Here is a 27,488-nt window from a genome sequence, read left to right as displayed (position 1 = left end):
TTTTATTTGTTAGTCATATACATCATATTTAATTTCAACAATTTATCTCAAATGGTAAGTACAAAACAATTTACTCAAGTTTTATTAGTTATTAGGAATTTTGGAATGATTTTTCATAGTGATAACCCACTTAACCGCTCTGAAGCAGCGTGATGGGTGTATATACTATACCTACTATAATTTTTAAAAATAATGTACTTAATGGTTTTATAGATATTAAAATTACTGCTAACGAGATATTTTTACTAGTTTTTTTGCAAAATAACTGTTCTTTATTAAGCTTGCATTCTGTCTGTGTATCTATCTGTTCATCCGTGCTAATCAGACGGCTGAATAGATTGTGACGGGACTGTCGCAGGCAAGTAGAAAATACAAGGATTGATTTTAGGTTTTTTTATCTCAGGAAACCCCTAAACCATGCATACGAAGTCGTGGGCTAAGGGCTAGTAATGAATACGCCTCTGCAAAAATACTAAAAGCATAAAACTTTTTATTTTTTGGCAATACCTATTTCAGTTCTATTCTCATAAGAACAAAATAAAAAGTTGATATAAAAGTTACATCCCAAAAATACTGGCCAAATAAAATATTCATAAGTTGGACCTAATTCCGACCCATATCAAAACTTAATAACATTTGACTTCAGTAAAAAAAATAAAAGTAAATAAGATAAAGTGATATTGTTTTTGAACTTTAAATGGCCGAAGGCTTAAGATAGATTGCCGACGTATTTTTATAAAAAAAAAAACAAAATGAATTCATTTCATTTTCACTATGTAGGTATCGTACCTGCTATATTATTTGAGGAGAATGGCGAACAGAACGATATTATTAAACTTCTGATCAAAATCCTTTTTTTAATTTAGTTGTTTTTTTTTAACCCACTGAATACAAATTCGAACTTTCCAAGCGTTTGCTTGGAAATAAGTTCGAATTTTAACCGAAGTTTAGACTGTTTGGTCTAAAATTGAGTCCAAAGTTCGTGATTCCTATCAAAACGGCGTAATCATACCAAGGTTTCAACAGACTTTTTCAGTTTTTTGCTTCTCCTGTTTTAATTTTGTGGAATTACACAGTTTTGTTAGCTAGCTCCTCATTTCTACATATAAAAGTTTAAAGCCTTGATAACGAATCCGAAGCCCAATATAATGTGAAAGCCCTATTCGTACTAAACCAATTTCTTTCATATGATGGAGCAAAGAATTTTCAGGTTCATTTCACAAGTTATTCAGTTTGTGGTGGCTTTGTAAAAAAGGTACTTTAATACCTTTCTAGTAATGCTTTTCCAATTTGTTCTATTGGTGTACATAATATAGTTTTGCGATAGATTACGATTTTATTCCCATATTTCTAAGGCGTAGAAGGGTTTCAGATGCTTCTTAAATAAAACAAAATAACTCGTTTTAACTGAAACTTAAGTCTGAGAAAAATCCAAGTAAGTAGGCTCTATAGATTTCAGGCTAAGATCCCTCGTCTGCAGAAAGCCAATCTTTCTCCTTAGTAAATATACGTATAATATTGTGATAACAATACAAAAATTTGAAGTTAATTCATAAAGTTCCCATAAGTGCAAAAAAAATATAGGAGACATTTCACCGCGATTAATAGCCTCATCTGGTAACAGAAGGGCTGGCTCATTTTTTGCGCAACGGATCAGCCTGGCTGTCCAGCGCGGAAATGCAGCCAGTATTCTAGGCACCATTCCACGCGGGCATGATTTGTATAGTAATAAGATAAGGCTAGCTTTAACTTTTATTGTAATATTTTCATTAAAAAAATTTAAATTAAAAAAAAAGATAATACAAAATAATTATATAGTTCGTATCTTAAACAAAATTCATAACACGTCTCAATTACATTGTTTTACATACTTAATAATGTGTTCAAGCTAAGAAGTAGAATTAAATTTTGTTGGAATTTCTTAATTACAAATTCCTTGGCGTAATCGCTGAGAGAAATCTTAAGTTGGTGCCAGAACGAAATCCTTATTAAATATAATGCTGTGGACCACTGAATGAAACTGAAACTGAAGGGTAATATATAGAAGTGGTAAAGGAACACAAACTTGTTGCCGTACAGATGTGTAGTGTAGATGTGTAGTCCACATTATCGTAAAAACAGACGTATACGTACGTAAAGCGACGTTAATCAAATTGTCATGCAAATAACGTGACAATTTGATTTACGTCGCTTTGAATGCCAGAAATAGATTTTGCTTTGGCATTACTTGTATGCTAGCGACCCTCCTTGCCTTCTCTTGATAGAACCTACATGTAAAATCTTCAATTTTAAGACAGAGTGGTTTTAGGTTTAAATTGATACGTCCATCCCACTGGTCAATTGCGAAAAAGCTGCATTAATCATTGCTACACTTTTAATTTAACTGGTATTTATGGTAGATATTCTTTCTACGGCATTGCATTTCAACCAATAGCGAGAGAATGGCTGCCAATCAGAGGCAATTGCGATCGTCACACTGTAGCTGCACAAACTACGGCGATAGGTCTCTCCGTTATTGAGGAACTCAGGCACCATTTCGAATACGATATTTAAAGTTCTGTGGTGTAAATGCTTCCGAGTAATTATATTTCCCACTCGCCTGACATTTTTATCGCGTAATAATAGAAAATAGTCTATTTTCATTAAGAAATTGTAGGCTAAGTTCAAGAATAATTAAATTACTTGTAAAGAGCTACTGGATTTTCACCATCTTGGCGCTGATAGCAGTAGTGACCGTCATGTGAGCGTACTTGGAACTAAATGGTAGTGATGAGACATCTGTCAAATATTATGACTCTATCTGCACAGGTCAATTATTTGAACACTAGCTTATGCTCGCGACTTCGTCCGCGTGGACTACACAAATTTCAAACATCTGTTTTACCCCTTTAGGGGTTGAATTTTCAAAATCCTTTCTTAGCGGATGCCTGCGTCACAATAGCTACCTGCATGCCAAATTTCAGCTTGATCCGTCCAGTAGTTTGAGCTGTGCGTTGATAGATCAGTCAGTCAGTCAGTCAGTCACCTTTTCCTTTTATATCTTACGGGAAAATTGATGACAGAAGTATTGAAGCAAAATCCATCCATTTTAAACCACCTATACCATTTTAAAAAATCATCTCCCATAAAACTAGATCAGTAAGCGAAACTTCTCCAGCGATTTAAACCCTCGCTCTATCCTTATTGTCCCAACCAGGAGCCTGTATTGTTCTAAAATAGCAGCATTTGTACAATCCACACTATTGTCTTCTGTTCACTATCAGTAATCTGGTAACTTATTGTTTAACTTTGTACAAGCAGGCTCTAATTAACTAAATAATGGCGTCGATTCTGTTGCCTTTCTTCAAACTAAATTAAGAGTATCCGCATCTTTTTCTTTTTAATATTGCTAAAAAAGGACGGAACATGAATTTTACATTTAAAGACTCTAAATTTTAGTGCACGCTACACATTTAAACAATAGGCTCGCGTCTGGTAGCTTAAGTCACGGAGTTTGACAGCTCTAAATTAAATTTCAAACTGAGTCTGTCCTTTTCATATTACATTTGTAAGAAGAGGATGCGAATACTCTAAAATTAAGTTGTGCTCAGAATCGGTACCAATGTAATACTAGATACTAATAAGTATATTTGGCTAAAACAGTACAGTCCGTAATCGTTATGTGGCATGTTTGTTTTTTATTGTACCTATAAAAACACAAGTTGGATTTGTATTCACGAGTTAATTATTTTCACCGCTTTCCTGATGGGTAAGAGGCGGTTTTTTTAACTTAAAGAATCAGCCTAGCTTTTCTTTCACATGGTCCTGACTCATATAACATTTACCTATAGATACAGGCTAGTTCCCTGATAGTAAAAATGTTCTGAAAAAATATCACCAGTCAAATTTTGTCTAGTTTTCAACCCAAAAATAGTTTTCACGAAAGCAAAGGCGGAACACAGACCTGTTTAATAATTCAGCGGTTTGTTATTGCCCTCTTTGTAAAACAACAAACACGGATGCATTCGCCGTTGAGCACACATTTCCCAGATGTTTTATTCAAAACCCTTAGAATGTCGCGAAAAACTATGCGAAAAAACTACGAGTAGCATCGAGTAGGGAACGAAACCCACAATCTGTACTGTAAACAACCGTAAACTAACAGATAGATGTTCTACTCACTATTTGCCTGTTTGGTTAAAATAAAAGCATCGAAAGAAGTCTGAGTAGGTAACAAATTTCGAGAGGTAGATTTAATTAGCTATCACTGTTTACATAACGGTGCTAGCCTTGGAAGCGGTAATTGCCTAGTGATTATAACGTCAACCACCCATTCGGGAAGCCTGAGGTTCAATTCCAGACACACCTCTAACTTTTACAAGTTATGTGCGTTTTAAGGAATTAAATTTAATATTACTTGCTCTATCGGTGATGGAAAACATCGTGAGGAAATCTGCATGCCTGAGAGTTTTCCATGATGATCTTCGAAAGTGTGTGAAGTCTGCCAATCTGCACATGATCAGCGTAATGGACAATGGCCTAATCCCTTGCCATTCTGAAAGTGAACCCCCAACCGATCCACTTCATTGACTAGTGAGTTATCATTATGGGTAAAGAAAAAAGATCACTATATATTGAAGTTTGTTTTCCAACAAATATTTTCGCTCATTGGGTCAGGAATCAATATTGATTTTCGAAAAAATAAATATTTAGTTTTGTTATGTTATTCTCAAATAAATATGATATCTGTGACTGTTGGCGGTGAAATAATATATTTCAACTCTTCAACCCCGCTAGATTAAAAAGGGGAATGCTTAAAATAAGAATGAAGGACTAGGTATAAGTAAATTTTTGTTTTGAATCGTTCTTAGAAATCGTGTTATATTAGATTGTTATTGTAAATCATAGATAAGGATAGTCGAACATGAAATTGCTTTACCTTTTTCAATAACAACTAGTAAATCAAAATTTCACTTAGGCTCAGATTTATACGTACCTATAAATAATAATGTAGGTATTGTAAGTGAAAATAGACATACCTATAGATTAGATTGCGAATTTCCGAGACTAAATTGTTAATCTCAGTAAAGAGAAGCTAATCTTAACTTACGTTTTAATAACTAGGAAACGTAATAAGAGTAAACTTAGCCGCAAGGGATCAAAGTAAGTGGGTATCTCCTTGGTAATGCAAGACAAAGCACTCAGAAGCCGGATGGTTTGCCTAGCGAAGTTGAAAATTCCACCTCATTTAAAAACGACTTACTAGAGAGGGACCATTTCATACGTAGCATGTGACAAATCACGTGAAAAGTATTTTCATATTTAACACTTACCTTGCTTAAAGTAGTCTATAAAAAAATTCCCACAGTTTGAAATTTGTTACATGTAATCCAGCTTTGTTATTTAAATTTCCACGCACACAGTCATCAATCCCAGCTAAGACGCTAATAAGCACGCGAGCGAGAACACACATCGCTGCGTGTTGGAAAAAGAAGAACGTCTAGTCACGCTTAGTCAAATTAATATAGCAAACAAATCGTTTGCTATGTTTCACGAAAAGCAAGCAATAAGCAAGTGCAAAAATTCACTTTCTGTGAAACCACCAGTGAAATATCAGACTATTTATTATCTTGATCATAATTTCTAGTTAAATTAATGTAGCAAACGATTGTAAGTGCGAAAATTTAAAAATCACTTTCCGTGAAAAATCACTGTGAACAAAAATAATTCACCAAATGAAAATAATTTAAAAGTTGCTATAATGCCCATCCCTACGACCTATGCTCACCCCTTTATATTAATCTTTTGATAAAACTGAGGTAAAAGAAATTTCTTAGACAAAGAAAAGATAACATTCCAAGAGATTGAAGTTATGAGATGAGACCCACGCAGACTGAGTTAAAAATAGTTTATCTTAGTGACTTATGAAATTCCTCGATGGTGTCCGTCATCCGTGACTTTTCCGCGTAGATTTAGGTTTCAAAAATCCCGTCGGAATACTTTGATTTCTTAGGATAAAAATTTAACCTATTATGGAGTATTGCACAGTAGACGTCACGTTAAACGCGCGCGTATTAGTGTACGAAGAAGATCACACTACAAAAGGCGACTGCAGCAGAACGGCACCTATACGCGCGCTTGGATATGTAAATGCCAGTTCCTTTCTTGCTGGTTCTTTTTAATTTTTCAATTCATCAAAATTCGTCTGAAGTAACTTTCATTTGTTAGATAGAATAAAAATATAATTACAATACTTTACATATTATTAAATTTTTAATATGTAAAACTTAAAAATAAAAATATTCATAATATCTGGATACTGGATAGATCTGGTTTCAAAAATTAAAAAAGTGATTGCATCGGCCGGGAATCGAACCCGGGCCGCCCGCGTGGCAGGCGAGCATTCTACCACTGAACCACCGATGCTTGTAATATACTTGTGAAATTTTGATGATACTTCTTTATTTGTCTTTTAGGTACATGTTTTGCAGTTCTAATTTTGAGGAGAAATAATAACTAATAGTACCTACCTGGAGTTTTTGGTTGATAAAGACTTTACGCAAAACTAGAACTATACCCTATCCGTAGAAAGAAGTTCGTAGATATAGCGCTCTCTTTGTTATGTATAATCCCATACAAATTATAGAGGCAAAATATCCTATAGAATATAAGTGGGCGCTAACCATTTTGGGACACCAACCACAAACATGTTTCAAAAAACATTCGAAATTTAAATTATACCTACTATAATATTTTTAGACTAGACCCGTTCTCTGTAGTGAGCCGGTGCGGCGATAGGTTGATCATAATGATGAATATTTTGATAATATTTTTTTGTTTGAACAACTGACGCCACCATTCTACGTCAATGGTATTCATCTTCATTAATATCTCAGATATTAAAGATAAAGATATCTCAGATATATATTAATCTTACTTTTAAAGTTGAAAATACTAATTATTTGTAATGAACACATTTTAATTTTTTATTGTGATGTAACTGCAAATTCCCGGCTTTCGGATTTTTCCCCTTACGTGTGCTATAAGACCTACCTACCTGCCAAATTTCATGATTCTAGGTCAACAGGAAGTACCCGTTTCTTCAAGGTTTCTTGACAGACAGACTGACAATAAAGTGACCCTAAAAAAATGTGATAAGGCTTATTTTACCACAGTAAAAATATTGTTACCTGCTCTATACACTACGTAATGCCTAATTACCTACGTACAGGGTGAGATTCCATTACACTATCCACTTAGTGCGATGAGTTTTTTGGCTTATTTACAAATTAGTGTACGTGATTGGATCTAGCGAGTTCGTGACCACGGAATATGAAACATCACGTAAATTAAACCGACGCGGCTTGGTGCGCGGCGTGAATAGATTAAAGTTAATGGTTTGTGTTTTCTTTACAATCTGAAATATCGAAAGTTGATTAGGAATCAAATTTTGTTTTTAAGGTTCGTACCAGAAGGATGACAACGGGACCCATTACTAAGCCTTCGCCACATGTGCCTCCGCGGTATCTCCACCACCTCCCACGACCTCACCAACCTCGAAGTTATATGGGCCAAAACGCGGCAGGGCAACCGTTCGGTGCTTGCTTTTTGGCGTGTTTCCCGGGGAAAACTTGACTCCCTACAAGTTCTTTTCTATATCTACTTCCTTGTCCCTATGAGTCTTTCTCCCCTTTCAGGGGCAGATCCGTTATCTCTGTACCTTTCATCAAAATGGTTAAACGGATGGACCGTGAAAACTAGCTGACAGACAGCCAGATACACTTTCAGATTTATAATAGATATTATGGATTACTGTCTATAAGGTACGCGGCAGTCAAAAAACTTGTCACAAATAAAAAAGATAAGAAAGGGAGGCATACTTTTGGTTTAGAAAATCACAATATTCCAATGTGACATGGATGATACCAGCTTGCACAATTCAATTGCCGATGCAGTGCCCAATCTGATTGCAGTATCTATTTGCAATGTGTCCTAAATTGCGCCACATGTACCGAAATACTTTTATGTATTTTATGGAGATATAAAAAAATACACAGTGGTTTACTGTCGGTGTTGACACAATTGCACGGAACCATGGAAGCGTGTTCTGTACAAATACCCCGATGTAAATAAAAGGCCATAGAAGTTTTTAGTTTAACATTTGAATATCGAAGCTGAAATAGAGACGAAGCGCCAACATACGGGCACGAAAAATATTGTCACTTCGTAATAGGGTTGAGGGATGTGTACGCACCGCCCCACGCTTATATCAGTTCAGTCGTTTGCCAGATTTAGCAATGTCGACCCAGGTCGGTATCTGGATGGGTGACCGACTTTGGAGGTCCTTTTACCTCCGTCTCTCGGAGAGCACGTTAAGCCATCGGTCCTGGTTATAATCAACCGGCTAAATCTAAGAATCAAAATCACGTAGGTATAGGTATACTCCGCGACAGGTCGAGATGGCAATCGGGGTATGAGGCAGGGAGACGGCCCGAACACCCGCACGTTACCTGCGCTCGCGCACACCGGGTTAGCGCAAGGGCTGTGCGGGCGTTCCCTTCCCGATTGCCATCTCAACCTGTCGCGTACTATATGTAGATACCTACTATACTTACACCACCAATTCTCTGTGACTTAGGTACTCAGTCGATTGGTATGCCCCACCATATTATTAACTCGACAAACTGCTGATACTTAATATGATTAATAGAAAGGGGTCACGATCACAACCCTCAGCGATGAGAAATACGATGTATAGAGAGAAAGAGAGACAGAACAGCATTAATGCAGGCTCAAAATCGTTCAATATCGTCGATTGTTACGAAAATACGGAAATTTTGCAATTTTGCAGTGCATAAAAGCTAATCTCCATAGAATAGAATCGTAAAAGCAGCATTTACGAGTAGGAATCGATATAAAGTTTTATATTCTTTTTACTTCACAAAGTCGATATCAAGTCAGAATCATATAAAGCAGAAAATATATTTAATGCTAATTCCAAAATGTTTGAAAAAACAATGAAAGGTTTTTTGCGTTTCAAGAATTCGTACCTCGTTCGTTTGTGCGGTTTATCATAAAAATTGAAAACGCGATCTGCATGTCTTTTTTAATTGAAAATATTACAATAAAACTTAAGGGTAGCTTTATCTAATTACTGTACAAATCATACCCGTGTGGAATGGTGCCAAGAATACTGGCTGCATTTCAGCGGGGGGACAGCCAGGCATGATCCTTTGCGAGTCAGCCCTTCTGTCACTAGATGAGGCACAAAAATTAAAATTAATCTACATAAAAAAGGATGTAGGTAAAGTAAACATTTATTCAAAGGTCTTAACTCTAAAAACCTCAGCTAAAATTCTAAAAATAGTGATTTTGAATTCGCTAGGTTATATTATTCCATTCAAAACAGCGAAGCGACCGCGGCCATAAAATGGGCTAATAGATATCAACGGCACCAGACAGGCTAAATCAAGGGATTTTACGCCGATTTCAGTTCCCACACAGACGTATAAAGTAAATCCTCTCAAATATAAATCTACACTTTTGTTTGCAAATGTGAATTCAGCTTCGGCGGTAGAACGGAAAAATAACCGGATATTAAAAGAATTTGATTGAATACGCTATGCAAAATTTACGACTAAGTATTTAACGACTTCCCTGGTGCAGTGATGAGCAATTTACCTAGTCTTTACGTGCGATGTACAGTACGCGGCAGACAATAATGTACATCGACCTTTAGACGGAGATAGCGGATTTGTAGAGCATTGTCTCTGTCGTTGAGACCGACCAAGTGTCATATACGAGTAGGTATGAGTGACAGCGACAATGCTCTACAAAGCTGAAATATCATTCTAGAGGCCGATGTATAATATTACTTTCTGCCGCGTTCTGTACTGGATTTGATTTCCGACTAAGTCAATTTGTAAATTTCATCACCATGATCAACCCATCGTCGCGTCGGCTTATTTCTGAGCACGGGTCTCCTCTCAGAATGAGAAGGTTTAGGCCATAGTCTGCCACGCTGGTCTTGAATAGATTGGCAGACTTCACACACCTTTGAGAACATTATGCAGAACTCTCTCAAGTTTCCTCACGATGTTTTCCTTCAGCGTTAAAGCTAGTGATATTTAATTGCTTAAAACGCATATAACTCCGAAATGGTAAAGGAGCGTGCCCGGGATCGAACCTCCGATCTTCCGAATAGAAGGCTGACGTCTTAACCACTAGACTATTTAGAAATTCATAATTTCTCAATTAGCTCAGATTGGGTTTAGTCTCTATGCACCTGGCTTAGCAAGACACCATAGGCCACCAAGCAATTTAGCTTTCCAAGACGATCTTACGTAGAAACCGATTAGGGGAATGTTTTTAAAAATTCCATTCCAAGTTAGTCATCTTCCATCTTAAATTGCATCTTCATCTATTACCACCAAGTGAGATCGCTGTCAAGATAACTTGCCACTAAACTAAATTAAAAGAGTATACCTGCCTATACTGGAGTTCATTTGAGGAAATGAACTAGAATTTTTTTAGGTCGGCATTCTAAAATCTGGTTCTTCTGGAGAGAGGCTTCAGTTGCGGCTAGTTATTGAAAACAGAACAATAGGTAAACACAAGTAATTTCAGTTACCTTTTGATAATAAAACAAAAAGTTAAAACCTCGTGTCAGTTAATTAGGTATTCTAATATTGACCTCAAAAAAATAATGAAGCATTCATTTTGGTGTTTTTATAACAGACAAAAACATGGCGATCATTTCAACAACAACTTTTCCAACCGCTTTTCTTTTGAATCCGGTAATAACGAAGCAAAACAAAGGCAACTCTGTCTCGCTAAAGCTTTTGACGATTTCTTCAAGCCCCTGACAACGATAGCAGCTATAGAATGAATTTACATCAAGTGCGAAATCTTAGACGGGCTCTAAAAACAAAGCTTCTTTGGCCATTTTATTTGAAACTGGCTTTGGAGTAAAGTGTGACAAACATTAGATAGATATTATAACAGTTAAATAAAACCGGCCAAGTGCGAGTCACGCTCGCGCACTGAGTGTTCCGTACTACAGTCGTAGTTTTTCGACATTTTGCACCATAATTAAAAAAACTATGATGCATAAAAATAAATAAATGTACGTTGGTACGGAACCCATCGTGTGCGAGCCCGGCTTTTTAAAAATAGAAAACAAAAAAACTCCGTTGGAAATCCCTAAAATATTTAGAAAAAGCCGTTAGTTTAGGTTACGGTTCAATTAAATCGCGCGTGGTTTGTATTTACCACCATAAATTGCCACAGTGAAGAGAGAATAGAAATACGAGAAACAAATACCAACGAAAACGTAAACACGTTTTGTGTCCAGTGTCAGTACCCGTAGTACAAGATTTTACGTCTCACCAAACGAAACCAAATTCGAGAGTCGAAATACTTCCGCGTTACAGTAAAATGGACCTAAACAGACTTGAATTGAAGTCAAATATTCAATGCCACTGATTTTAATTTCGCAATGTTTCCGCTTGGAGCGCTGGCTGTAGAAGTGTAGACAAACTTGAGCTTTAAAACAAGGCATTTAAGATCCAGTTTACTGTAACGCGGAAGTATTTCGACTCTCGAATTTGGTTTGGTTCGGTGAGACGTAAAATCTTGTACTACGGGTACAGATGTCGACACATATCACTGGAACTGCGGGAACAATTTCAAATTTCAATAAAGGCGAATGAACACCTATAGACATAGTTCACTCTGCCTATAGGTGGCCATAGGTTAACCCTCGTTCACATAGGTGGCCACCACTCTACGATCGATTTCGGATCCATCGTTAGTAAATTCGGTAGATACAAGTTACCCCACAACTAGTGGGTCTTATGATATCACAACACTACCAAGTACCAACGGTTCGGCAATTAGGTTCTACTGAGAAAAGACGATATGAACTCATAACTTACTCTTCATGTCTACAACTATTTTTACTGGATCACTATTTTTAATGGTTACTTAAAAAAATAACGCATTGTTTATACCTGTAGAGAAGTATACGTGAGGTGAGGTCACCTCACACATACTTCTTTACCGTTTTTACCGTTTCCTATCGATTTTTTTGCAATAGAAATGTGTCAAATCGGACTTTTGTATATAAGATTCGAAATATTGTCTTGTATGTGGTGCAAATGCTATCGCCAAAATAAAAACGAACTTTAAAAAGCAGACCTATAAAATTTCAGTGTGATCGAGGGGCTACAATGTCGAATGGATGGTCGGTTCGACTTTGGTTTTCATGCTACGAGCTACGAGCACGGACCAGCAAGATATATGGGTCCTATAAATTTCTGTTCTCTGCGGTTTTTTACAATGAATGAAGGGCGGAAAAGGATGCAATGATACAATATATTTCTATTCCTTCTATCTATAAGTACGCGACATATCGAGATGGTAATCGGGGTATGAAGCAGGGGGATACCCCGCGCTATCCCGCACCGGGTTAACGCGGGGGCTGTGTTGGGCCACCCCGATTGCCACCTCGACCTGTCGCGGACTATACCTTTTTCTGTCTGTTTAATACTATAAGACATCTTAATGACAGAATGAGGAGTTCATTTGTTTTTAGACGTTTAAGATACTGGACCGATCAAAACAAAATTGTCGCAATTTGAAATGCCAAACTTTGACCACCTAAGCCGGTCAACCGTGCATAACTACCGACTCTAGGCCAATATTACTGACCCAGCCGACTTTTAACGACCAATTTTATTAATATGCGCTATCATATATGCCATATATCCTTCAATCCTTCAAAATTCAAGTGAAAAAGGATTCGGATGTGAAAAATACCGCTGCATTAGCTCAGAATGCTTAGATACAAAGTGCAAAGTTTGTGCGCTAGAGTTGCTAGATGACAAAGTTTAGTTTATCTAGCTTAAAGAGAAATGCAGCACCATTTCCAGATACTAAATCATTCTGGAAGTTATTTTAATCTTGCTTACGAGTTTGGAAAGAAGTATAGAATGTTATAAAATTGGAAATACTTTGCGTTTCAAATAACAGAAAGGTGCTCCGTAACTTCTATTTATTGTGTACTGTCAAACTTTTATCACTATCATAAAAATGGCATAATTTATATATATTGGCAAAATAAGTTTTAAAAAAACAACAATGAGAAGAATGATTGACATATCAACGTACACTGAAACCGTCCTTGATCTAGGAACTCGGGTTTTTTATAACGTAAGTAAACCCCCGCTAAGAAAGGACTTCGAGCAAAGAGATCTTTTAAACCTAAATTCACGAAAACGAAATGAAAAGACTACCTAATTTGGTTAAAGTTTGACAGTAAAAAAGGCTGGCTCATTTTTTGCGCAACGGATCAGCTTAGATGTCCCTTGTGGAAATGGAGCCAGTATTACTGGCTCCATTTCACTTTTCAGGCGGGCATGATATTTATAATAATTTGATAATGCTAGCTTTAAGTTTTATTGTAATAACCTTAATTTAAAAAAAATATCACGTGAAGTCTAAATTGGAAAATAGTAGTTAATCCGCGAGATGTCGCCACATTCATCGGAACGAAAGCTCGGCGGGCTTATCACCCTAGCTTAATCCAAATTAAGCTCATAACAATGCGAATCTACCGCCAGTTGCCGGGAAAATGGCTTCGCTTTTTCAACCTTGCCACATAATGAAAGGTAATTATTATTGTCAGTAGCCACTGAATTATATTAATAAAATATCACACCGCCACGGGGAGGTATTGTACATAGTAGAACTTAATTACCTACTTTATTGTAGATTCATTCGGTTAACTGTGACTACAGTTTCACTTTCTACGATTAATAATGAGGATTCGCATAAACATAGAATTTCTTCTTTCTTTATGAACACATAGCCACAAACCCAAAATCCCATATTAAGTGCAGTAATTTCTTTAAAAACTGTATTTTATAGTGTCCGGTACTCCAAAGAAAACACGGAAGACGAATCACCTCGGTGTCTCTCTGTGTGTCATTCTGTTTTATTCAGAAACTATAAAAATCAGCTACATGCTAAAACTATCTATGATAGACCAAATATACATTTATCAGCCTGTGTTTGTCTAAGTGTCGTAGTTTGTGTTAAATTAATGTATTGTGTGTGTTCCTAATAAATAAAAATAAAAAATAAATAAAATATTTGGTACTTACTTTTTGGAAATTCAAGCACAAAATAAACTTTGTTCGCAGATCATTCTGGTTCACGCAAATCAAGTTGCATGGATGTATGATTTTTTTGATAACCGTAACAATTCTAAGAATTTTATTTATTACACACTATGTCACTACCCTGTGTCACTACGAAGTAGAAAAGTAATACGCTTATTTTCCTAATGTATTAAGATCACGTAGATAACATTTTTCTTCTTCCATCAATCGCGCACCATCTGGCGTATGTAAGAAATTGGACGGTCTACAAAAGACCCTTGCAAAAGTCAATACAAAGGTAAATACCGATATCGAAATGTACGATAAGTGGAACGCTTTCTATGTCGAAATAAATCTTTTGTAGTCCACAAGAAAAAATCATGAGACCCATTCATGTTAATAGCGCTAGCCGATCACAATTTGTAGCATCTATATTTTCACGTTAAATAGTTTTGTAACAATGTTTACACGTTTTTTTAAGTCACGTCAAAAATTTACCTTCCTGTTGGGAGGGGCCTGGGTTCAATCGCCGATAGGCATCTGTAACTTTTCTGAGCTATGTGCGTTTAACGATGAAAGAAAACCTTGTAAATTGTAAGGCTGCTTGCCTGTAAGTCTGCCAATTGTATGTTGTGGACTATGGTTTAAACCCTTAGCTCAATCATAGAGAAAACCTGTGATCAACACTGAGTTGGCGATGAGTTGATCATAATGATGAAAGAAGCCTTACAAACACACTATTAAATATATTTGTTTGTTGTATTATTTGTTATAGAAATTAGTTGACATGAATGCCAAATTAGATTCGAAACTTATCGCCAAGCGTTAAAAATAATATGTTCAGTGAATTAGCATCACGTTAGAAGTTAAGTGCTTTTATCACCAATTTTTCTCCTCCAAAACTTATTTTAACGCGCGTTAAAAGTAAAACGCGCCAGAGCAAACGAAGGCTTGGGAATAAAATATAGTCTGCAAAAGCTCGCTTCAACAAATCGCTGGGCGATGCTTAATTGCTGCGGTCAGTTAAGTTAAAGTTGGTCATTTACCAACTTCGTCAGTGAAGTTAAGTTGAATTCTAGCTGAATTTCACATCAGTATCTTTGCCTTTTACCTATACTACTTACTACTTTTAGTACTTAGTACCGATTTCACCAACGTCGAGTGACGTTTAACCGAGTTATAAATTGGGCGTACCTAAAGGCAGTTTTTGTATTGAAAACCTGCCAAATTATTGAATTTACGCTCGGACCAGACGTATTTTACGTTGGTGAAATCAGCCCTTAGTCATCAGGAGGAATGAAGAAATTCGTTTATACGTTGATTTTAGGACATATTTATATGGTTTCTCTTTTGTCTTGAACTGGTATGGCAATTAAGATCTTCTCGCAATCAATATTTGTAACTAAAAAACTTGCTTCATCCATCATCATCATTACATCACCGGCCCACTACTGAGCATGGGTCTCCTCTCAGAATGAGAATGGTTCAGGTCATAGTCCGCCACACTGTCCAAGAGTGGATCGGCAGACTTCACACACCTTTGGGAACATTATGGAGAACTCTCAGGCATGCAGGTTTGTCCATGATATTTTCCTTCACCGTTAAAACAAGTGATAATTAATTGCTTAAAATGCACATACTCGTAATTCCGAAAAGTTACCCCACCAACGCCTACAGTTCTGAAACAGGAAATAAAAGTTTCAGTTTGTCGTTCTGTTGTCGCAATTACAGATAAGTCTTGCGAGTCGATTCAGGGGATCGAATGTGGTCTGATCGTGGTCAAACGTGCGCCTATAATAAATATTAAAAAACCTTTGCTTAAAGCTTGTCTTAAGTTTAAGACTTGTATGATCGAAAGCTTCTAAGTTACAATCATTTGAACTCGGGTGAAATTCCATTTCCAGCTCCAATTACCTAATTTTAGATATCGATATTTTAATAAAAGAGTAGGTATAAATTATTTTGTAATTTAATTTAGGAATTTTCTGTAGGCAATTCTCGGTCGCAATAATTTAATTATTTTCGAAGATGTTCCGTTTCGTTGTTCCCAAAATAGAAACCCACTATAAATGTTTCAATAGCCAAACAATCCGATATCGGTAAACGAAAAATCCAAGGAAGGCCCGAAAGCCTCTAGTTTATTGCTCTTTGCCTTTTGTAGGAGTTACGAATACAGTTTACGATATCTAAGCTAAGTGAAAATCGATCCAAACTTAAGTATTTATATGTCTCCATCTAGAATACCTTCAAGTCTAGATCTAGTTCTCTTATTTGAGACTTAAACAAAAGTTAAATTTAAAATTCATGTTCTAAAAATTTTCATCTTTGAAAACAAAAATATTAACAATTGCCTAAATAACTGCAGCACTGCCTGGTTGCCTAAAACTTACGCAGATAATTATCTAATGCAAAAACCACAACCAAATCAATCCAGCAGCTAAAATCAGCATACTTTTTAGGGTTCCGTACCTCAAAAGGAAAAACGGAACCCTTATAGGATCACTTTGTTGTCTGTCTGTCTGTCTGTCTGTCCGTCTGTCTGTCAAGAAACCTACAGGGTACTTCCCGTTGACCTAGAATCATGAAATTTGGCAGGTAGGTAGATCTTATAGCTGACATTTAGGGAAAAATCTGAAAACCGTGAATTTAGGGTTAGATCACACAAAAAAAATTAAATTGTGGTCATGAACTAATAATTAGTATTTTCAACTTTCGAAGTGCGTGACTATATCAAGTGGGGTATCATATGAAAGGTCTTCACCTGTACATTCTAAAACAGATTTTTATTTATTTTTATGCATCATAGTTTTTGAATTATCGTGCAAAATGTCGAAAAAATACGACTGTAGTACGGAACCCTCATTGCGCGAGCCTGACTCGCACTTGGCCGGTTTTTTGATACACTACATGTTTCTCCACAGCGTGAAATTTTTATGGTTATTTTGCCGCGGTAGATCTATTTGCCTCAATAGTCAGTAATCAAAACACAATTATAAATTTAAAAAATAAAAACATGCTGAGTGATACAACAACAATAGTCCGTTGGAATTCAAATTAAAATAGATCATTAATTATATTACTTAAGGAAATATATATAATAAGGAGTTTATCAGAGTGAAGTACGGTTAAGTGTGAAATTAATTAATTTAAGCCTTGCTCATTATATTTTATAATTCACTTCATTTGCAAAATCTGTTTTTGACAACCTTCAGAAAGAGCCTTCTTTGGGATACGAAGGAGCTATTTAATTTGAATTTTCGATCGTCAGCAGTTTATGAGCTTATGTCGGTGTAAGCTCTTCACAATTCTGTCTCTGGCCTTTTCTTGTTATTTATTACCCACGCCGGAAAGTAAACGGCATGTGTAGCTATGTTTATCAATATTTTCGTATGTGTCGCGTAAATTGCTAATGCGCGTGGTGTGTTTTATTGACGCCATTTTAGTGACGTCAGCACTAGACTGAAGTTTCGAGCTGATGGTATATTTATATTTCGGCTGACGTCAAAATGACGTCATTTCGATGTTAATGAGACATGGTTCTAGCGTAATAGCATTTTGCGGGATTTATAATCTACTAGCTGATGCCCGCAACTTCGTCCGCGTGGATTTACATTTTTCAAAATCCCGCGGGAACTCTTTGATTTTCCGGGATAAAAAATAACCCATGTCACTCTCCACGTCTTTGAATTTACCCATGCAAAAAATCACGTTGATCCGTTGCTCCGTTGTGACGAGATTGAAGGACAAACCAATAAACCAACAAACAAACACACTTTCGCATTTATAATATGGGTACTGATTAGTATGAATTGAGGTAAGAAAAGTCCCGTTCAGAGTTACACGCCTTATTTCCCGAGAGTATCGACTTGACGTAATATTTTCTTATTCCGTCAATCGAGTTCCAGGTGCACGTAAGGAATTGGGGCGAACCGCTATTGTACATGAAACACAAAAGTCAATATGAAGGTAAATACCTACTCACATGGAAACAATACGTTCTTTGTATTGGCTTTTTAATAATTCGTTGTGGGAAAGTTCAAGCAGCAGTATTTTCGTAAAGTAGATACACGTCTCGTTAGTATTGATGTGTAACAAATAATCAAAACCAGAATCTAAGTAAGAGCTTTACCAACTTTACTTGATACTAGCTTATGCTCACGACTTCGTTTGCGTGGACTACACAAATTTCAAATCCCTATTTTACCCCCTTAGGGGTTGAATTTTCAAAAATTCTTTTTTAGCGGGAGCAGCAAGCCATCTCTGTAACAAATAGCTCTGATGCCCGCGACTTCGTCCACGTGGATTTAGGTTTTAAAAATCCCGTGGCTTTGAGTTTCTGGGATGAAAAGTAGCTTATGCCACTCTCCAGGCCTTTAAAACTATACGCATGCAAAACACATTTTTTCCGTTGCTCCATTGCAACGTGATTGGAGGATAAACCAACAAAAAACACACTTTCGCATTTCTATTATGGGTGTGATTTTAAATCAAATACAGAATAGCAATTAAAATACTGAATCTAATCATAACATTTTGGTAGGTTCTACAGGTCCAGTGCTTAGGCAGTGGTCCGATCGCCGCCGGCGAGAAAGCGACTAACTATCGGCGATTTTCTCTCTCAAGCAACGAACAATAAATGTACATTCCGTGTAAACGAAAGAGATGCATATATCAAAAGTTGCTCTCTGACTGTTCACACTGCCGGCGACGACTCGGTTTACTAGTTTTGTCGCTGAGCGACGAGCATTCAAAAATAAACTCGCTCAGCGATGCTCGCTCGCTTGAACATGTGTAACGCGCGCGCAGGTTTGCACAGGACTGAGCGACCGCGGGCGAATGGCGCGAGTAATCACTCGTCGCACTTGCACACTCACTTATAGCCCAGCGATAAAACTATCTAAACTACACACTCGCTTCCTGCTGATCGCCAACTCGTTTAAGTTTTCAGTTCTACTCGTTTCTCGTTCATCGTCGGCGGTCGGACCTCTGCCTTAATTCGACCTTCATCCGCGTAGGCAAGCATAATAAATTGGGAACCTGTGGATAATTATAATTAAACTTCATAATTTGGAGAGGTTGAGACGACGAAACAATTTTCCGGATTACTGACGGTACAATCGTATTGTTATGAACTTAATTTGGATTAAGCTGGGACGATAAGCTTTTAAAATAGCAACGCTTTCATTTCGATGAATATGAATAGGAAGGAATACATTGATTGAGCTAAGCCAATATTTTCAATAGTCCTAATACATTATAAATACTATCTGTCCCGGCTTACTCACGTGTGTAGTCGACGTTAGCCCGACTAGTTTAGTTAGAAAGTATGGGTTCGAAACTAGTCGGGCTAACGTCGACTACACACGTGAGTAAGCCGGGACAGATAGTATTTATAATGGAAATCACTCACGGTAGTTTAAACGCTAAAATAGTCCTAATACAGCCTACAGGTTGACTTGATATGCCCCCCAATTGTGTAAGAATAACCATTCCATGCATAGAGTTATGAGATTTCATGGCTATCGCAATCGTCAAGAATTCTGCCCTTTGATTGGCTGTGAAAAAATGTAAACAGCGAATCAACCAATCAAAGGGCAGAACTTCTTGACGATTGCGATAGCCATGAAATGATTATTCTTACACAATTGGGGGGCAGGTCCCCACAGAGGGCTTAAGCGGGCACGCACTTCCAACTTTTCGGAGCTATGTGCGTATTAAGTAATTAAATATCACTTGCTTTAACGGTGTAGAAAAACAATGTGAAGAAACCTGCATGCCTGAGAGTTCTCCAAAATGTTCTCAAAGGTGTGCGAAGTTTACCAATCCGCACATGGCCAGCGTGGTAGACTATGGCCAAAACCCTTCTCACTCTGAGAGGAGGCCCGTGCTCTAGTGAGGCGGCGATGGGTTGATCATGATGATGATTATCATTAGACCTACCAAGACTGACGGTCATGTTTAACATACTCCGTACTCGTATACCTATCTTATTTTATTCGTCTTACTTTGAATATCTTCGGAGCAAACTGTTTTAAGCAAGCTATTTAGCATTATGACTCGTAGAATATTCCTACTCAGGTCACGGTCTAGAGCTATTTTATGTCAGACCAAACCTAAAATGAACTCCTTTGGGCACTTGTCAGTATTCCCAGGAGGTTTTTGCTTAGCTGTATTAAAATTTGTAGATCCTGCAATTTCGTCGAGCAGATTTCTAAATGTAATTTCTGGTGTAAAGGAAACTGTATGTCTGACCTTTATAAGTTTTAAAAAAATCATGACACCTTTGTAGAGTTTCAAATTACTTATGCGTCCATTAAGTTCGTGACTGCTAATGGGATAAGCGAGCGATGTCCAAATATGTTTGTAAAAAATTAACATATCTGGCGATAAACTATGAAGTACAATAAATGCGTAAAATGAGCAGATAAAAGGAGGAAATAATTAATCTAATCTTGTAACGAAAATTTCAACTTAAAAACTAAAGCGTGCGAAAAAATACTAAGTGGGCGAAAACGATACTAAGTAAATAACTGCATAACCGGTTTGAGTTAATACATGAATTATTTAAAAAATTCGTAAATCCCTTATATAATTGTCAAAATCTTGTTAGGTTAGATTGGGTTAGGTTAGATTAGAATACAAATATGCACTTAGCTCCTACTGGGTTCCAAACTTAGTTTAAATGTAGTGATAGCCTTGTTTCACTTATTTTTGTGAATCCATGGTTCATTGTCCAACATAGTATTTGAATATTGTTTCAGTTATGGTTATGTCTTGAAACAAAATATTGCAAAATTTTAAATATAATATGTGCTGTAAAACTGTTGCAAAAATAGATTACTGTCTTCAGTATTTGTATTCGCCCTCGAGTTTTCGCACATTTCAGCATTTCAAAATCAGTTTTTTTGAAACCTGAAATTTGGTTAATCTACAATAGTAATTATAGATCCATGTACGCAAGTCATAGACTGGCAATACGCAAACCCGGCAGAGATCTGTTTTTGTACATTGCGTACACCTCGTGCTCAGATTAGGCTAATTGTTTTGCGCGCACTATTACGATTTAGGGATGATTTATGCTAGACCGTGCCGGGACCGAGCCCTGCCACGTCTGAGGCACGTCCGACGCGCATACGGTTCACGTATTACAATTTTGTATGAAGAAACGTAACACGACCGAGGCTCGGAAGGCTCGGACATGGCACGGTCTGATGTGACGTTGTCTCAGACGTGGCACGACTCGGGCCCGGCACGGTCTAACATAAATCATCCCTTACTCAACGTTCATGTCACGTTAACTTGAAAAGTTGCACTATTTATTACGGTAGCTTTATGTCAGTTCATGTAAAGTTTGAATTTGTCTTCACATTGCCTGTAAACTGTGTCAAGGATTGGAGTGATACGTGTCTAAATTTGTGTATATTGTCGGCAATTTACGGCACTACAAATACATATTATAATCTGAGAACATAATGGTAATGGCGCTAAATTGCATATATCGTGTTTAATTATACCCGACAACCCTCGGTAGGTACAGTAATTATGGTCCAGTTACGCTCACTCGAGAGGAAGATGAACAGATTGGAATACATGTCGAAATCAACACGCTATAAAGGAGTTGCCATTTTACTAGAGTCAGCGATGTCACGAAAAACAGTTCTAAAGCTGACCAATGTAGAAAGTCTAACCACCGTACTTTCGAGTCACTAATCGTTACTTAAGATTGAGTTAAAACGAGACAGATTTATGTGAGAGATATAGCTCTGTCTCGTTTTAACTAAACTTAAGTAACGATTAAGCGACTCTGAGTACGGCTGTGACTTTTTTATATATTTTTTTCGAAGTAGTATTAGAAATCACGTCATGCATTACCAGATACTTCGTGTCGTGAGAACCTCCACCAGGCACCCTTAAACGTTAATCATTTATTAAATTTTAAAGGTATCTGGGGGTTGCCACCATAGAATAGAATAGAACAGAATAGAATGTTTTTTATTCATGTAAACTTTTTACAAGTACTTGTAAATGAATAGTCAGGTAGTTTTAATTTACCACATACTAAGTGTCTGACAATGCATAGCGTGATTTCTATTACTATTCTAAAGAAATTGTAAAAAATTAGACTTTATAATTTGACGTAACATTTTTTACACCTTGATTACCTATTATCACCCAAAGCCACCATGATCCAAACAAACATTTAAACAAACATTCCTCCCTGTGTTGAGGACAATACGCAGAGAAACTTTCAGCTTTTATAAAATAAGGAAAGTCTGCTTTAACTCACATATTCTTAGCTTTAACACAAAACAACTTTTATCGTCTACAAGGTAACTAACACTATAAAAACAATCGATTAGCTAGCACCCAAGTATTACTCGTACCTGAGTCAGCATTTCTTACAATTGCACTGCGTGTTGCACTCAATTTAATGTCAAATCGGCAATAAGGTTCCGTGTTATCGTAAATCGACGGCGCCATGTTTACTCGCCTTCATCCAGCGATATAAATGTTCTACTAGATGGGGCACTTCATGTTAACGACATATTATTATGTTCCAACAAACATCGCTGTTCGCACTTGTGTCAATCGTAGCCCGCTTTGGAAGCGGTTCGTTTCTACGAATACGATAAGTTACATTAAACCATAGACACTAGACTACTAAAGCTATCTATACCGGCTCAATCATGATTACGAGAATAGGTACCTATATTGTATAGAAGCAGGCGTTACTTTGCAGAAGTCTATGATAATACAAGGAACCAAAAGCTTAATCATTTAATTAAAATTTCAAAATCACTTCAAAAATATAATTTAGAGCTATCGCGCAAGTTTATTTTTAAAAATGGACTGCATTTACAGCGGCTTACGATGCAGAGTAGTGTGAACACTTATGCGTTCGTTGAAACATATTGTTACAATGAAGCGTCCCATCTAGTGGAAGATTTTCTTATATCGCTGCCTTCATCAAAATATGAATTCGCCTCAGCAGTTCCAGTAAATTGTGTCAGTAGCATCAGGGACACTAGACATGCCTTCTACGTGTTTATATTTGCCACCATTGTGGTGGCAATCTACAGAATTGCAATAATGTATTTTTAATCATAAGATATAACCACTACCCATATTATAAATGCGAAAGTGTGTTTGTTTGTTGGTTTATTGGTTTGTTGGTTTGTTGGTTTGTCCTTCAATCACGTCTAAACGGAGCAACGGATCGACGTGATTTTTTGCATGGGTATAGTTGAAGATCTGGAGAGTGACATAGGCTACTTTTTATCCCAGAAAATTAAAAAGTTCCTACGGGATTTTCAAAAACATTAATCCACGCGAACGAAGTCACGGGCATCAGCTAGTTAATAAACAATAACGACATCAAACGAGTCACAGGGAGCCGCTAGATTTAGGCAGCGCAAAGCGTGGCGTGTGGAAGTCCCTACAAGAGACCTATGTCTAGCAGTGGACGTCTATCGGTTGATGATGATGATGATGATGATAACGTGATCATATTATGTAGCGGACAAGCGTCTATCTAAAAGACTTGTCATAAAATCTGTTTCATGGCTTTTCCAACTGCGCATAGCAATACAAATTGCCGTTTGCATGTATTTTGCCCCAACGACGCATTACTGGATAATCCCATTATTCGCCAACGTTTATGTCGCACGTGGCAAGTGCCTATTCCGTACATACGTACTCACGGGAATGCCACGTAATTTGAGTAGATACCATGAGTGGATCTACTGTTCTATAATATAAGAGACAGCTGTAAGATTATTATTGATCTAATTTAAACAGAACTTATTTTAAATAAAAATAAAAAAAGACTCCGACGAATTGAGAATCTCCACCTTTTTGAAGTTGGTTAAAAATAGCGCGCAAACGAGGCGGATCACCTGATGTTAAGTGATTACCGCCACCCATGAACATTTGCAGCACCAGACCTGTGCAGCTTGATGTGATATTCTAAAAATGCACGTAAGTAGGTCTGAAAAGTTAGAGGTGTGTGTCCGGAATCGAACTCCCGACCTACGAAATAGGAGGTGGATGTCATAACCACTAGGCTATCACGGCAAAATTGATTTATGTTCCTAGATTTCTGTAAAATGTGCAATTATAAAGTTACACGGGCTCCAAGATTACGTAATGTTACGCTCCGTCCTTTACTTAGGGCGTGAAGGAAGGATAAACAAACAAACACACTTTCGCATTTCAATAATATTAGAAGTATAGGTAATGTAAGTATTGCATTTTCATCTAGGTAGAGATGTCACAGTAACATAGATAGTAAGACGTAGGTATACAAGCGTGGCTTTGTGGGGATTCGCGAAACTCTTTGACTATATAAAAGTATGACGTGAACACCACTCAACATTATTTCTCTTTTCATAATACATATTATTATGTTTGTGCAAATATAGCCTCTATTATTTGAATACTAAGATTGAGAGTAATCCACACCAGGCCTAGTTGTACGAGGAATGAATACATTACAATAGCAATTTACTTAGCGCCTTTTAATGACGGCGCTTAAACCGTCGTCGTTAAGAGCCTGTGTTAATTTGTTCCAGTACTTTTTGTAATTACGTGAGCGGCTTAATGCCGGGTGCCCTTAACCTTGGTCTATTTTAAGGTTTCGAGGAAGAAAATTTGTTGCTACTAAAACGGTAGGTAATAGCGAAAAATTGATTTTCTCCATTCCTGTCCGTACTAATCTCTACATAGTATAAAACAAAGTCACTTCCTGCTGTCTGTCTCTCTGTTCACTTAGATCTTTTTTTTTTCAACTACGCAACGGAGTTTAATGCGGTTTTCATCTTAGAGTACTTTAAATATTATAGGTATTGTTTTTACCTATACTTTAAGGAAATTTCTAAATAATTTTATACATCGATGTTTTAAACACATTGCGGACCGGCAGGATTCGATGTGAGCCGACCGACTCTGACTTTCTTATCAAAATGAGTTCAAAGAAAACCATGACATTTTGTATACCGTAAATAAGATTCTATTTTTGGAATACCTTTTCACTCCATCCGGGAGCCTTCTGTAGTTGCAGACTCATTCATCCAATACACTGGACGCTCGCGAAGTATTACAAGCTGGTTTTCAGGTCTTCCTAACTATGACTCGGCTTCTTTTACACGATGTATTACCTACGTGACAAAGTTTTACAATCTAACTTTGTAAACTTTCGTTCCTAATATTCATCTCTCAGACGCGATTTAAATACTTACAAAAGTTTTTTAATCGATGATAGATGATAATCTAACCTTGTGGTGAGCTACAATCTATATATTAGGTATACTACTATAAAACTGTAAATGGATGATTTCTGTACATTAAATCACAAAAATATAAAACTTGTCTCGGTACGCTTCCCGAGCTAAACCAGGGTGGGCTCACTATAGTGTAGGTACTTAGTCAAAGATAGAAGGTGTATGACAATTTTTAATTAAACCCATACCACAAAAAGAACGTTTCACCTTTAAAGTAAGGACTAAAATCGTACTTTTGACATGAAATTTGACACAAAAAGTTAAAATGGCGCGTGAAGAGTTAAATTTTAAGCGTTATACGCACTTTTTGACACTTACGAGCATGCACCAAAAAAATGGCAGCCCGTTACCAGAGTTGCCGAGAGTAGGAGAAATTGAGTCTTCACTTTGGATAATGTAACTACATAATATCTAACTAAGAAAGTACCTACCTACTTCTTTTTTTTAATTTCATTGTGTAAATGTTTAAAATGGATTCTATAAATAGAGCCGTCTATATTTGCGTAGCCTCATCCGTCATGATTATCAGTTCGTGAACCACCAACCCTCGTTGCGCACAGAACTTGGAAACAAAGACAGCTTTATCTTCACTTTGAAACGATTCTGCGTGATTTATGTTTAAGGCGGTGATAGCCGACTTGGGAGTCTGAAACAGATAAAGGGCCTATCTCGATAGAATCGATTTTCAATTGTGGCCGAAGAATCTTATAAAAGTTTACAAGGCTGAATACTGAAAAAAGTAAAAACCCGGCCAAGTGCGAATTAGACTCGCGCACTGAAGGCACAGAATAATATTATAATAGTAGTAACGGTTTCGTAGTACAATCGTATTTTATCGACATTTTGCACGATATATCAAAAACTACTTACTAGATCTCGTTCAAACCAATTTTCGGTAGAAGTTTGCATGGTAATGTACATCATATATTTTTTTTAGTTTTTTTATTCTGTTATTTTAGAAGTTACACACATTTTACAACTTTGGAAGTGTCTCTCGCGCAAACTATTCAGTTTAGAAAAAAATTATCAATCTCAATATCATTTTTGAAGACCAATCCATAGATTATGATTAGTATGGGTTTGATGAAAAAAAAAATTGTTGATTGTTTTTTTTTATTTTTGTGTAAAAATCTTAATGCGGTTCACAGAATACATCTACTTACTTACTAAGTTTCAACAGTATAGCTCTTATAGTTTCGGAGAAAAGTGGCTGTGACATACGGATGGACAGACGGACAGACAGACAGACATGACGAATCTATAAGGGTTCCGTTTTTTGCCATTCGGCTACGGAACCCTAAAAAGCGACTCCTATTACTAAGCATCATGAGACGGTTTTTTAATTTATGTTTTTTTATAGTAATTTTCCTATTATCTTACATTTATTTACCTTATAATTAATGATTGTTTTAATTTTAATATCTTCATTTTTATTTTTTTATATTTAAAATTCAAAGTACTGGCTGACTGACTGACTTATATATCAACGCACAGTCTAAACCGCTGGTCTTACTTATATACTTCGGTTTGTAAGAACAACGATTCAGTATGACTCATGTATTAGGCAGCGATAGGTCACTTGGGAGCAGCTTGGAAGGTTCTGCACAAGATAAAGGGCCAATTGCGGTAAAACCGTTTTATTTTACCCTTATCGGTGAAGACCCACCAAATTTTGTTTAAAACATTTTAGACATTTTATGTACTACCTAGATACCTACCTGTACCTGCCTGTTAGAAGAGCAGACTTGGGTTGTCCAACGGGAAAATGCCTTGTTGGACGCCCTACGTATCGCTAGGTGGACCGTCCAGCAATCCCTCGAAATCCGATCGTCATGAACAACCACAGCACAGGGCATAATGAGTGACAGCTTCTAGTGTCGAAAACCATCCTTCTCAGTAGTTATAATTCACTGTGCCAGCAAAAGAAAAATAATAAAACCAACTAAACCGATTGTGATGAAATTTTCTCAACACAACACAACTTTGACCGAAATCGATCCGAAGGCGAATTCATAGACAGGAACGAGTTACACGTAGGTATGTGCAGAATATCTTTAGTAGGTAAAAT

At 36.8% G+C, this 27,488-nt stretch overlaps 1 protein-coding gene and 1 non-coding gene across 4 annotated transcripts in view; one reads left to right on the top strand and one right to left on the bottom strand.

Annotated features, from left to right (window-relative positions):
* The window catches only part of LOC117986474 (Kv channel-interacting protein 4-like), a 231,227-nt gene that overhangs the window by 146,632 nt on the left and 57,107 nt on the right, over nucleotides 1-27,488 (top strand). The gene's annotated exons all lie outside the window — the stretch shown is intronic.
* TRNAG-GCC (transfer RNA glycine (anticodon GCC)) lies at nucleotides 6,335-6,405 on the bottom strand. The gene has a single exon. It is a non-coding gene; the product is annotated as a tRNA-Gly (tRNA).

The sequence above is a fragment of the Maniola hyperantus genome, chromosome 11 (assembly GCF_902806685.2).
Source record: "Maniola hyperantus chromosome 11, iAphHyp1.2, whole genome shotgun sequence".
Classification (NCBI taxonomy): Eukaryota; Metazoa; Arthropoda; class Insecta; order Lepidoptera; family Nymphalidae; genus Maniola; species Maniola hyperantus.
The sequence above is the reverse complement of the archived record's forward strand: the minus strand, read 5'-3'. Positions and strand labels throughout refer to the sequence as shown.